General features: G+C 40.8%; 1 long non-coding RNA gene across 1 annotated transcript in view; it reads left to right on the top strand.

Annotated features, from left to right (window-relative positions):
- The window catches only part of LOC147912335 (uncharacterized), an 89,201-nt gene that overhangs the window by 39,321 nt on the left and 36,643 nt on the right, over window positions 1-13,237 (top strand). Inside the window, exon 2 of the long non-coding RNA XR_015549999.1 lies at window positions 919-1,035. This is a non-coding gene — a long non-coding RNA (uncharacterized LOC147912335). The remainder of the gene's footprint in view (window positions 1-918; window positions 1,036-13,237) is intronic.

Raw genomic sequence — 13,237 nt, 5'->3', positions numbered from 1 at the left:
GTAGATAGTTGTATGTCATAGGTTCACATCCTTCTAGTTGCTGTACGTGGGACTCGGCCTCACGTTGGACGGAGAAGTGGTGCCTCGGGGCGCTCCCGGGATCCGAACCCGGGCCGCCAGCATCAGAGCGCGCGCACTTAACCGCTAAGCCACGGAGCCGGCCCAGCACAGGTTATTTTAGATGTTGTTACATCAACTAGGTTTTTTGATTAAATTAACTCCATTTTTGTAAGTCAAAGTAGAATGACATACCCTGACCATATTAGAACAAGACACTTTACTGCCATCTGCCAAAAGAATGGTCATAATAAACATAGAAATTGCCCATCTTTAGAGTCAATAAAACTGTAATCATAGAAACAAAGGAGTCTATGCTGTAACTAATGTCCCCTTAGATGTGGTGCCCTTGTGCAGTGCAAAACCTGAACAACCATACATGGCAGTATGGGAGGTCAGAATTGGCCACCTCAAAATATATCTCTTTACCTTGATTATTTTCTGAAAGAGACTTTGACCTCTCCCCCCACTAACTGATCGATAGACTGGGAGGATCCTTGCTAAGCCCATTCTTTACAAAGTTCTGTTTACCAAACATTTACAATTGTAAGGGAAATCTCCATTTGTAAAGGTATCTCCCGCTCTGTACTGGGAAGAAGAGGGAGTGACCTCATCTCTAGAAACTTATTAATGCAGAAGGTGAGGCTGCATAATAACCTTACTGTGCTTTTCTGTTAATCTCCATAACTGACTCCCCCACCCCCAACATCTTCTTTTGTCTTTACCTAAATCTATTTAAGAAGAGAACCTCCACCATTTTGTTGACAAACTCAGTTTCCCTGGTCTCTGCCAAGTACACTTGTTATAAAGCTGTGTTTGATTTTTTCCTGCTATTCAGTCTCATGTCACTTTAACTAGTAGCCCAGCCAGAAAGGACCCAGAGTGGGCAGAGGATCGTCTTCCTCCCCTTCCGCAGCCTTGTCCCAACCTCACGGAGAACAACTGCCGGCACCTAAGCTTGTCCAGCATTCACGACAGGTGAGCTAGATTTGACATCTTTGTCAAGCCTCTCATCATTGTGGAATGATTTTGTATGACTGAAAAAGATATAACTCTTGCGAGGTTCATGCACTGGAAGTTGTGTCTGCACAGAACCACTTTGGGAACACAAAGTCCATAACCTGGCAAGTTTTGCTTTGGTCATTTTAGCCTGGGAAGTTTTTTGTCTGTTTTGAGAGGAAACTCTTTTCTTTTTTCCATTCATGAACCAATTAAAGGTGGTTTGGAGGAGAGGCAAAGTCTGCTCTTTGCTTGGGTGTGTCACAGAGACCAAGGCTCAAACACTGGCCCTCCCGCACACGGCTATTATGTATCCTTCACTCGTCTTCATTCGAGGTCAGGGGTGTGAGCAGACAGAGGGACGTGCAAGAGGACCCGTGCTGGGGGTGGGCCCTGCCCAGGGGGAACGAAGGGAAGGTGAAGGGAGCTGCCCAGGTCTGTTTGCTACCAGTGTAACAATTTGTTGAATACATTTGTTGAATACATATATATACATAATATGTTATACCTTGAGAAATACAAAGCAAAAAGGTGTTATTTATTGCACTAATTTATAGCACACCAGGCTAGGAAAAGAAAGATTAGGCACCAGACCAGTGGTTCTTGGTCTCAGCTGCACATTAGGATCACCTGGGATCCACACTCAAGGCAGGGATTCCTGGGCCTTCCTCCAAAGATGTGCAGTCAGTAGGTCTGATGTTGTGCCCAAGAATCTGTGTATTCTTGAAACTACAGAGGTGATACTGATACCCATCCAGGCTACTGGATTTCCTTTTTCTTTTTCTAGTCTGATTCTCCCAACTCTCTTTTGTTCTGCATCACAGAACGGGCCTGCCTCTAAAGTGGTCGCTTAAAAAAATTACCAGATGTCTACAGTGCACACAGTACTGTCAGCAGCACTATAGGAAACACTAATACAAACAGGATCCAGTTCTTAAGGAGCTTCGAGTCCAGTAGGGGACATCACAGATAACCTGAAAACAGGAAGGCTGTGGGCAAAATCATCACACCCCTTGTTCCATTCACAAGACATCAGAGGTGCTTCCCCAGATCTTGGTTGTTTTAATCTATGTACAGTGTCATTGGCAGGGCTTCGAGTTGACATTCAGAGAGAAAGGAACAAGTGAGTTATTATATGCAGGTGAAGGAAATTGAATACAATGATTCTTTGTCTTATGGAAAAGGTAGGAATAATTCCTACCTTACATTAACGTAAAGAGAGAGCTGTATTTTAGGATTTAAGATTTCATTGAGGCATACTGTGCATGCTTTTCATTATTGTTGTGGATATACTGTCTACGTTTATTTAAAAATATAAAAGTGCTATTTTCTGAATTGATCTATAATTTATAAGGAACATCATTATAATTACAAATACAGTATTATTATTCTGCATTCATCGTGTGAGCCTGGTAGCTTAATGCTTATGACAATTCCTTCTCGGGTTCTCCACCGCTGATTTATCACTTGTCTCTCCCAACTTCCCCGCACGCCATTGTTCCATGCTCTCCACACCTCTCACTTCACAGAAGAATGTTAATAATGGAATATGGTGTTCAGTTCTTCATTTACATGCTTCTAAGATGCCACGCTCTGTAATTAATCACCATCACAAGTATTCTCATGATATATGCTTTGTGCATATATACTCTTCCTGGGTCACTGAACTAATAAAACAGCTTATTCTAAGCATTGTTGCAAATCACAGCCTATGGTTATGAGGTAGTTGGTAAAATGCATAAGGTAAGCACAGATTTGCAAGATATTTTCAGTCAGGTGAAAATGTTGGAAAGCTTTTCTTTTCAAATAATGTATGTGCTAATACGATCAAAAGTAATCATTTTGGGTTATGTTTAATAAATAATATTGTTTCCATAGCTTTTATTTTATTTATTTATTTATTTATTTTTTTGTGAGGCAGATCAGCCCTGAGCTAACATCCATGCTAATCCTCCTCTTTTTGCTGAGGAAGACGGGCTCTGAGCTAACATCTATTGCCAATCGTCCTCCTTTTTTTCCCCCCAAAGCCCCAGTAGATAATTGTGTGTCATAGTTGCACATCCTTCTAGTTGCTGTATGTGGGACGCGGCCTCAGCATGGCCGGAGAAGCAGCGCGTGGGTACGCGCCCGGGATCCGAACCCGGGCCGCCAGTAGTGGAGCGCCCACACTTAACCCCTAAGCCACCAGGCCTGCCCTCCATAGCTTTTAAATATTTATAAAATAATTTTAAAATAAAATTGGAGAAAAGATGGGACACACCTTGTGCCCTTTTTCCTCGCATAAGGAAGCCTGTAGCAGGTTATCTCTAAATGGAAAATTTCATCTGGCCTTGTGTCTTTCACTAAGGTCAAGTAACTGACTAGATATTAACCCATTCACAGAGCCACACTTTAAAGATTTTAGGTGAGGTATCTTCCCTCCAACTGCATCTCTCTTGATCTGTAGAATAAATGGATTTCCAAAAGGTGTTGGGTTATGAAGTAGATATATTTTCTTACACTTTCTTTGGGCAGAGTTGCGTCTAGGGAGCATCCCCAGAGATGGGGACCCTCGAATCCTTTTCTCCCCCGTTAGTTTAACGGCACTGACCACGACGTGGGAAAGAGTTTATTTGCTTCCAGTTAAGATGAAAGTGCTCCATGTGTAATACTCGGAACACAACCCAGGTCCAAAAATGCCAACACTAGACCAAGGACAGAGTCAGAAATCAGGATCAGAGTTAAGTAATCAGATCAGCAGCGGAAACACGGGAATCAGGATTTGAGGCTAGGCAGAGGTGACAGAAGAATTGACGTTAGAAACATAGCTTATGTGAGTGAGATGTGCTCATCCATCTGTTTACTCACTCATTCACTCATTCATTGATTCATTCATCTGGCAAACATCTACAGATCACCTACTCTGTGCAGAGTCCTTCCCTTTATAGGACTTAAATTGAAGGGTGAGGAGGTGGGGGTGGAGGCACACAGCATCCCATCACCTGCCTTTGTATCTGATTAGAATTGTGATGGGGTATGCGAGTTCATGGTACTGTATGAAATGAGAACCTATGGGCTGAGGTAAGATGCCTTGAAGAAGCAAAGACTGAGATGAGCCTAAAGGATAAACAGGAATTATTACAACAGAAAAATGCACAAATCTTGAGGTCTGGGTCAGACTTCCAAGCTAGAGTCAGTACATGTACAACAGGAGACCAGATGGCAGGGGGCATGGAATGAGAGGTTAACACAGTGCTGCGTAGAGCTCAAAGAGTGGGGAATCAGAGAGGCAAAATTCAACTCCCAGGTTTGCCTTTTGCTGGCTACGTTATCTTGAACACATCAACTTCTTTGAGCCTCCATTTCTTTAACTGTCATAAATAAATAATACATAGTAAAATAAATAATGGATAATAATATCTACCTAGGAATAATGTTGGGAGAACTAATTTTAGAACTTTGCTATTATGGAATTTATGACTTCATCCACATCACCAGCACCAATAATTCAGAGTACCTTTCGGTTATGTTTTTGGAGTTTATTATGACTTATGACCTCATGCTGAGATTGTGATATTAATTTGCCATGTAATCAGGATTCCCATTAATAATGTCTATATGTGTTCCATAGCATTTTTATAAAGAATTTCGTCTAGGTTTCATATTCTGGAAAATTTTTGCCTCCTGCACTTTATGAAATAATGAAATATGAAAACAAAAATAATGTGTCTCAGAAGAGATGAATAGACTTTGTCACTAGGGGGAGACCTAGCCAGGTTTTGAAACTTGCCCCAACTTTCATAGAGGAGAGAAATTTTTTCTTTCCTTGGCATTCTCAGGGGATAGGAGAAATGATGACGTAGAAAAAGACATTGAGAAAACTTAGTGGTCCCAACAGGAGGACTGGGGAGTTTTTCTTTTTTTTCTTTTAGTGGCCCTTGGCCAAGCATGTTCTACACGGTGGAGGATAAACAAAACTTCCTCAGCAAAAAAAAAAAAAATATTGACAAAGACTTTCAATGATAAGAGAAAGAGTTGAATAACTATGTAGCTTAAAAAACAATATTTAGTGATTTTGTGCTTAAAAGGAGAGCATGAAATGTGCTCATAATCACTGTGGTGGTAGGATTGTGGGGGACTTCTAAAACCTACATTCAATTCCTGAGATGAGAAACTTTTTTTAATATTCTAAGAAATTATCATATGTCACAGTAATTCTTTTTTTTTTTTTTTTAAAGATTTTTATTTATTTATTTTTCCCCCCAGAGCCCCAGTAGATAGTTGTATTTCCTAGATGCACATACTTCTAGTTGCTGTACGTGGGACGCGGCCTCAGCATGGCCAGAGAAGCGGTGCGTCGGTGCGCGCCCCGGATCCGAACCCGGGCTGCCAGCAGCAGAGCGCGTGCACCCAACCGCTATGCCATGGGGCCGGCCCTGTCACAGTAATTCTTATACTTTTAGTAATTCTACTATTAGTGGTTTATAGTTTTCATTTAAAAAATACAATAATCTAATCTTATTATAGTTAAAGATAGCTTTTTGGTTTCAATGCAAAATATCCTTATTAAATGCAGTGAAATCTGGCTAAAATTTTATGAACAGAGACATTCATTATAGGATTATTTATTGGAAGCAACTAAATGTCTAACAATAAGGAATTTGTGGAATAGATTGTGATATATCCATGTGATGAAATATCTTGTAACCATTAAAATGATATTGACATAGGTTGGTGTCAAGATGGCAGTGTAGGTGGACTCTGAACTCACCTCCTCCCATGGACACAACAAATTCACAGCTACTCTTGGGACAATTACCCTGAGAGAGAACTGAAAACTGGACAGAAAGAACGCCTGCAACAAGAGACAGTCCTGACTGAGGTGGAAGAGGCAGATATTCCTCTCTGGAGAGAGAAAAATCCACCTTTGCAAGCCGCAGTGCTTCAGGGCCACCCAGGAGCAATCTGAAGGTACACAGCCTTCCCTGAAGGAATGGGGGACCTGAGTGGGGGAGCATTACTGCTATAAGCACCTTTGGTCCCAGGACAACTGACATGAGTCTCATAATACCTGGCTTTGCTGGCTACTAACAACAACAGGGAATACCCCCAGAAAAGCTATCGGACATAAGGGAAGAAAGGCCAGCTCTTAAAGGGCCCACACACAAATTCACTCATTTCAGAAAGCAACCTAAAATCACCAGGAAGAAAGGTGCACAGTTCTTTGGTGAAAAGAGACTCACTTGATAGGCTCTGGGTGCATCTCAGTGAAAGGTGAGACCTCTCCAGGGACTAAGACATTGGTGGCAGCCATTATTGTGGCCTAGTACAGGCGTGCTGACACAGAAGCTGGCAGATGCCATTGGAGTTCTTCCCCTGGCCTTTTAGCACAAGGGTCTACCCCATCCACTAGAGCACCAAGTTAATCCAGTTCAGCTGGGGCAGACAGCCTGCCCTAGGGACTGGTTCCACCCAACAGCAAGCCCTCAGGTGGGCCTGCATAGGCTGGATGCCTGGGTCCTCTGCAGCCAGGTGAGTGGTTTCACCTCTGCAGGGCAGGGTGTGCATGAGAAGCAGGTGGAGCACATGGGGCATCTGCAGTGGGGTGACTGGGTCCGCTTCAGGGGGTCGGGACGTGTGCACAGGGGAGGACTGTGTTGATGGAGTTTGTGGCCCTGTGGTTGGTGGGGCTTGTCAGCTGCAGAAGACTTGTGCTTCTCAAACAGCCACATAGGGAATCAGCCCCACCTCCCAAAGCCTGAAGCAATTGGGTGCTCCCATACCTGGGCCGGCTCCACCCAGCTGCAATCCTGAGAGAGCTGAAAAAACCTTGTAGGCTGGAGGCCTACAGCAATTGTAAGCCCCTGAGCCTAACAACCAGCCATGCTGGGGGCCTACTCACTTAACAGAAAAACTGAAACAGGAATGTGCTATTAGACCTCGCAGCCAACTGTGCTGGGACCTCCCACACCCAATAAAGAGAAGGAAGGGTCCACAACAACCACATGCAGCTGAGCATTACAACCAGCCAGCCAGGGGGACAGCTCAGCCTCCCTGGGCACCTGCCACAAGAGCAACCCTGCCACAACAGAAGGACACACGTAGCCCACACAGGGGTCACTCCTGAGGCATTTGGAACTGGTGATGAGAGGGAAGCACACTGCTGGGCCTCATAAGGCATCTCTTACATAAGGCCACCTCTGCAAGATCAAGAGACGTAGCTGACCTACCTGATTCATAGATATAAGCACAGAGAATGAGGCAAATGAGGAGGCAAATGAATATGTTCCAAGTAGGGGAAAAGGACAAAACCCCAGAAAAAGAACGAAATGAAACAGAAATGAGCAATCTACCTGACAAAGAGTTCAAACAAAGAGTCATAAGGATGCTCACTGATCTTGGGAGAATGGGTGAACTCAGTGAGAACGTCAACAAAGAATTTGAAAATATAAAAAAGAACCAATCAGAAATGAAAAATACAATACTGGAAATGAAAAATTCACTAGGAGGACTCAAAACCAGAGTAGATGATACAGAAGAAAGAATCAGCAAGCTGGATGAAAGACTAGAGGAAATCACCCAAGCTGAACAGCTAAAAGAAAAAAAATTAAAAAGAATGAGGACAGTCCAAGGGACCTCTGGGACAACAGCAAGGGCACTGACATCCACGTCATAGGTGTCCCAGAAGGAGAAGAGAGAGACAAAGGAGCAGAGAATCTATTTGAAGAAATAACAGCTGAAAACTTTCCCAGCCTAAGTAAGGAAACAGACATCCAGGTACAGGAATCACAGAGAGCACCAAAAAATATAAACCCAAAGAGACCACACCAAGACAGATCATAATTAAAATGTCCAGAATTAAAGATAAAGAGAGAATCCTAAAAGCACAAGAGAAAGACAACAAGTTACATACAAAGGAAACCCCATAAGGCTATCAGCTGACTTCTTAGCAGAAACCTTACAGGCTGGAAGAGAGTGGCACAATATATTTAAATTGCTAAAAGGAAAAAACCTACAGCCGAGAATACTCTACCCAGCAAGGTTATCATTCAGAATGGAAGGAGAGATAAAGAGTTTTCCAGACAAGCAAAAATTAAAGGAGTTTATCACCAAGAAACCAGTCCTACAAGAAATGCTAAAGGGACTTATTTAAGGGGGAAAGAGAAGACCACAAATAGGAAAAAATTATCTATTTCCATGATAAGATGGCAACAGATACAAACACACAAAAAAGGGGTTAGATAGGATATCAAAAACATAAAATGTAGTAGGAGGAGAGTAAAAGAGTAGAGCTTTTAAAAAGAAGTCAAACTAAAGAGACCATCAACTTAATTTAGATTGCTATATATGTAGGTTATTATATATGAACCTCATGGTAATCACAAACCAGAAACCTAGAATAAATACACAAAAAACTACGAAAAAAGAACCCAAACATAATACTAAAGAAAGCCATCAAACCACAAGGGAAGAAAGCAAGAAAGGAACAGAGAAGAACTGCTAAAATGCCCAGAAAAAAATTAAAAAATGGCAAAAGTACATACTTATCAATAGCTACTTTAAATGTCAATGGACTAAATGGTCCAATTAAAAGGCATAGGGTGGCTGATAGCACTAAAAAACAAGACCCATATATACCCTGCATACAAGCGACACATTTCAGACCTAAAGACACTCACAAACTGAAAGTGAAGGGATGGAAAAAGATACTCCACGCAAATGTGAAAAGAAAGATGGGGTAGCAATACTTACAGACTTTAAAACAAAAGCTGTAACAAGAGACAAAGAAAGGCTCTGCGTAATGATCAAGGGAACACTCCAACAAGAGGATGTAATACTTGTAAATATCTATGCACTCAACATAGTGGCACCTAAATATATAAAGCAATTTTAACAGACATAAAAGCAGAAATACCCAGTAACACAATAATAGTAGGAGACTTTAACACTCCACTTACACCAATGGATAGATCATCTAAATGGAAGATACATAAGGAAACATTGGCCTTAAATGACACACTAGACCAGATGGAGTTAGTAGATATAGACAGAACATTCTGTCCAAAACCCAAAGAATACACATTTTTTTCAAATGCACATGAAACATTCTCCAGGATTGATCATATATTAGGCCACAAAACAAGTCTCAATAAATTTAAGAAGATTGAAATAATACCAAGCATCTTTTCTGAGCCCAATGGTATGAAACTAGAAATCAACTACAGGAAGAAAATCAGAAAAGCCACAAATATGTGGAGATTAAACAAAATACTACTGAACAATGATTGGGTCAATAAAGAAATCAAAGGAGAAATAAAAAAAACTACCTGGAGACAAGTGAAAATGAAAATACAACATGCCAGAATTTATGGGATACAGCAAAAGTGGCTCTAAGAGGGAAGTTTATAGCAATACCGGCCTACCTCAACAAACAAGAAAAATCTCAGACAATCTAACAGTGCACCTAAAGGAACTGGAAAAAGAAGAACAAACAAAGCCCCAAATCAGTAGAAGGAGGGAAATAATAAAAATCAGAGCAGAAATAAATGAAATAGAGACTAAAAAAACAATAGAAAAAATCAAAGAAACCAAGAGCTGGTTCTTTGAAAAGATAAACAAAATTGACAAACCTTTAGCTAGACTCACCAAGAAAAAAAGAGAGAAGTCTCAAATAAATAAAATCAGAAATGAAAGAGGAGAAATTACAATGGACACCTCAGAAATACAAAAGATTATAAAAGAATACTACGAAAAGCTATATGGCAACAAATTGGACAATCTAGAAGAAATGGATAAATTCTTAGAATGATACAACTTTCCAAAACTGAATCAAGAAGAAATAGAGAATTTGAATAGACCAATCACCAGTAAGGAGATCGAAACAGTAATCAAAAACCTCTCCTAAAATAAAAGCACAGGACCAGACGGCTTCCCTGGTGAATTCTACCAAACGTTCAAAGAAGACTTAATACCTGTCATTCTCAAACTCTTCCAAAAAATTGAAGAGGAGGGGAAGCTTCTTAGCATATAGAATAATTATTGCTCTCGCTGAAGAAGTGCTTACGTTGTGCCAAGCACACTGCTAAGTGTTCTCATTGATGTGAGTTCTCTTAATCATCAAAATAACCCTATGAGATACATAATATTTTATTATAATATTAATAAATAAGGCCTTCCGTGTATGGCTGTTGTAAGGATTGAATGAGTTAATACACTTATGAAATGAATTTAATACACATAAATATATATCATTTAACCATATATACAAATAGTATTTAGAAAGCGGTCTGGATGAATCCACACCGAAATGCTAATGAAGTGTACTGCTTGGGTGAGAGGGAGGGAGCCAGTCTTGGGGGTAAAAGTCAAAGTAGACATTAGCCTTATCATTAGTTTTAGTTTTGTTTTTCAAAAAGAATATGATCATATACTACTTTAATTAAATTTAATTTTAAGAGATAACTATCCATATTACAAGAGGTTTACCAATTATCAAGCTTTATCAATCATATTTGAATGCTTTAGAGTTTACTAGCTCCTTGTTAGTTATGGAAAAAGGATGGTAGTAGAAAAATTTTAAGTCAAAATTTTAGGAGTCCCTGAAAATTAACTTCAGTACATAACATGAAGCAAACATCTCCAAATGAATACTGTAGGTCAAGAGCAAAGTAGGATTCTTTGCAACAATCATTTTACCTTCAATGTTTATAAAAGTTTGTGTAAGATCTTATCGTCCCTGTCGTGTAGGATGGTTTTCTTTTCAGGTAATCGCCTGTGCCTTCCACAGGTTCATACGGAGCACGTACTCTGTTCCCAGGACTGTTTCCATGAATAAAATGGGCAAAGGCCTGCTCTTCTGGACGCTGGGGAGAGGCACAGGAAGTGATGAGACACATACACACTTGTCAGGTCGTGATCGGCCATGAAAGACAGGCCGCAGGATGAAGGGATTGAGAAAGGGGAGCTGGGATGCCGTGGAGAGCAGAGAGCGCGCACCACCTGAGGTCCAGGGTCAGGAGGGCCTTTCTGACGAGGAGACAGCTGAGCAGTGGCCTGAGTGAGGTGAGGGCATGAGTCCAGGGCACAACTGGAGTGAGAGTGTTCCAGAACCAGGAAAGCGTGGGGGCAGTGATCCTTGGGCCAGGAGCATGCATGGCCCGTCGAAGATTAGCAAGAAGGCCAGTCTGCGGAGTGGAGTGAACAAAGAAGGCAGGATGCGGAGGGAAGGGACAGAGGAAGCCAGAGGCACAATAACCGGGTAGCCACAGTAAGGACCTCAGATTCAGCCCTTGGGTAATTCCCTAAGCACAGCACGTTAGGTTCTCTGGCAACATGTGCTGAGATGGAGTTTGGGAGTATAAGATAGTTATTAGGGATCAACATCTTTGAAAGGAAGAACTAGAAAGCAGGATTGGGCAGAGGGAGACCTGCAAAGCAGGCAGTCATTCCCACAGGGAGCTTCCGCCCCATCCTTGTTCAGTCACCAGACCTGTGGGATGCCCCCGGAAAGGCATGACAACGAGGAGGCAACTCTACTACAGCTGAAGCCGACTTGGAAGGAATGACAGCGGGCACCTGTGTTGTGGCCACACTCCTCACAGCTAGGCAGCACATCCTGCCTTCAAGGGAGATGTGAACGGTGAGTCTCTGGGTCTACCATCTTAGGAAATGTATAAATGTGCTACAGGAATGGGTGAAGACTGTTCAAAAGAGATGGTAGATATTGTAAAGTTCTGTGATGAAGGTCAGTGATCAAGCCTGATTAATATAAACTCGAGTAAAATAAGAATTGATTGGTATTTCCTTAGGATGATAAAAATACACACCTCAAGCTAAAATCCAGGGCCACAATTTACAATGAATATTAGAAGCAATCTCTACTAAAGTCAAGATGCCCACTACCACCAGAATTATTTGGCAGTTCTCTGAGAAGTCCATCTAATGCAGTTAGAACAGAGAAAGGATAAACATTTTAAATAAAGGAAAGAAGAGGTAATATTATCACTACTTGCATGTGATACGATTTTTTAATCTAGAAAACCTTAGAAAAGTGAAAATGACTAAAAACAATAAGAAAATTCAGTAGGGACCTTGCTTATAAGTTAATATATAAAATTGAATAGCTTTCCTGTGTATCTGGGGCTGGTAAACATCTTCTGTAAAGGGCCAGCTAGTCATTATTTCAGGCTGTGCTGTAACCACTCAGCTCTGCTCTTGTAGCACAAAAGCAGCCTTAGACGATATGTCTTCTCTAGAACTGAGCGGCATCAGTTTTTTGTTATTTTGTTTTAATTTCTTAAATTTAATTCTTTTTTCTTAATTGATGATATTTGATGTTGTGATAGAAGTTGGGCATTTTTTCTTACGCTTACTTACCCTAGGTGTTTTTTTTCTGAATTTCTTTTTTACTTCCTATTTTTTATTTATTTGATTGTTCTTCTCTTTCTTATCGGTTTACAGGAACTCTTTATTATTATGGAAATTATCTCTAGGTCTGTCATTTTCCTTGCAAATTGGGTTATGGTTTCCCAGAGTCTATAAAGAAATTATAAATTTTTTTTCCTCTATGAGTTTGAGGTTTTGTGTATTTCTTAGAAATGCCAACCCTTTCTATCATTCAGGACTCTGGAAGAAATATCACCTCCTGTGAGCCTTTTCTTAATTGCCTATCTAAATAGCTAGTATATTCCTTGTTATATAGATAAGGAAACTAAGAGAATCAGAGAGAGTAAGTAACAGGCCCATGATCACACAGCTAGTCGGTAGTTGAACCCGAAGCCAGAATTTAAGCTCAACATTGTTGAACCCCAAAGCCAACATTACTGTATTACCTTGTTGCATGCTGGCCTCATCCATCGCCCATGGGTAGGAATATAAAATTTTAGGGTTAGAAGAGACTTTCTTTGCAGGATCCTAAAAGATAGGTCAGGAAGGACATACAGATTCCTGGTAGTAGATACTTCACGCTCTTCAGTTTGACCAACAGTTACTTCTATTGGAGAAGTTCTCAGAATTATTTTACTATGATGTACAGAATCTCTGTTATTGACTATTTTTACATGCGTTGGTGCACTCTCATTTTCAGTACCCATCATAGATATTGAACATTATTATGTGCAATTGTTATTATTATTTGCCTTAGGAAGACTATGATTCCTAGCTGGATTTAATCATTAATCCCCATAAGTATAGTATTTATTAT

The sequence above is a fragment of the Ceratotherium simum genome, chromosome 36 (genome assembly GCF_057802395.1).
Source record: "Ceratotherium simum simum isolate JZ-2026a chromosome 36, ASM5780239v1, whole genome shotgun sequence".
In the NCBI taxonomy this organism is placed as follows: Eukaryota; Metazoa; Chordata; class Mammalia; order Perissodactyla; family Rhinocerotidae; genus Ceratotherium; species Ceratotherium simum.
Note: the sequence above shows the minus strand (reverse complement) of the source record. Positions and strands in the feature narration are given on the sequence as shown.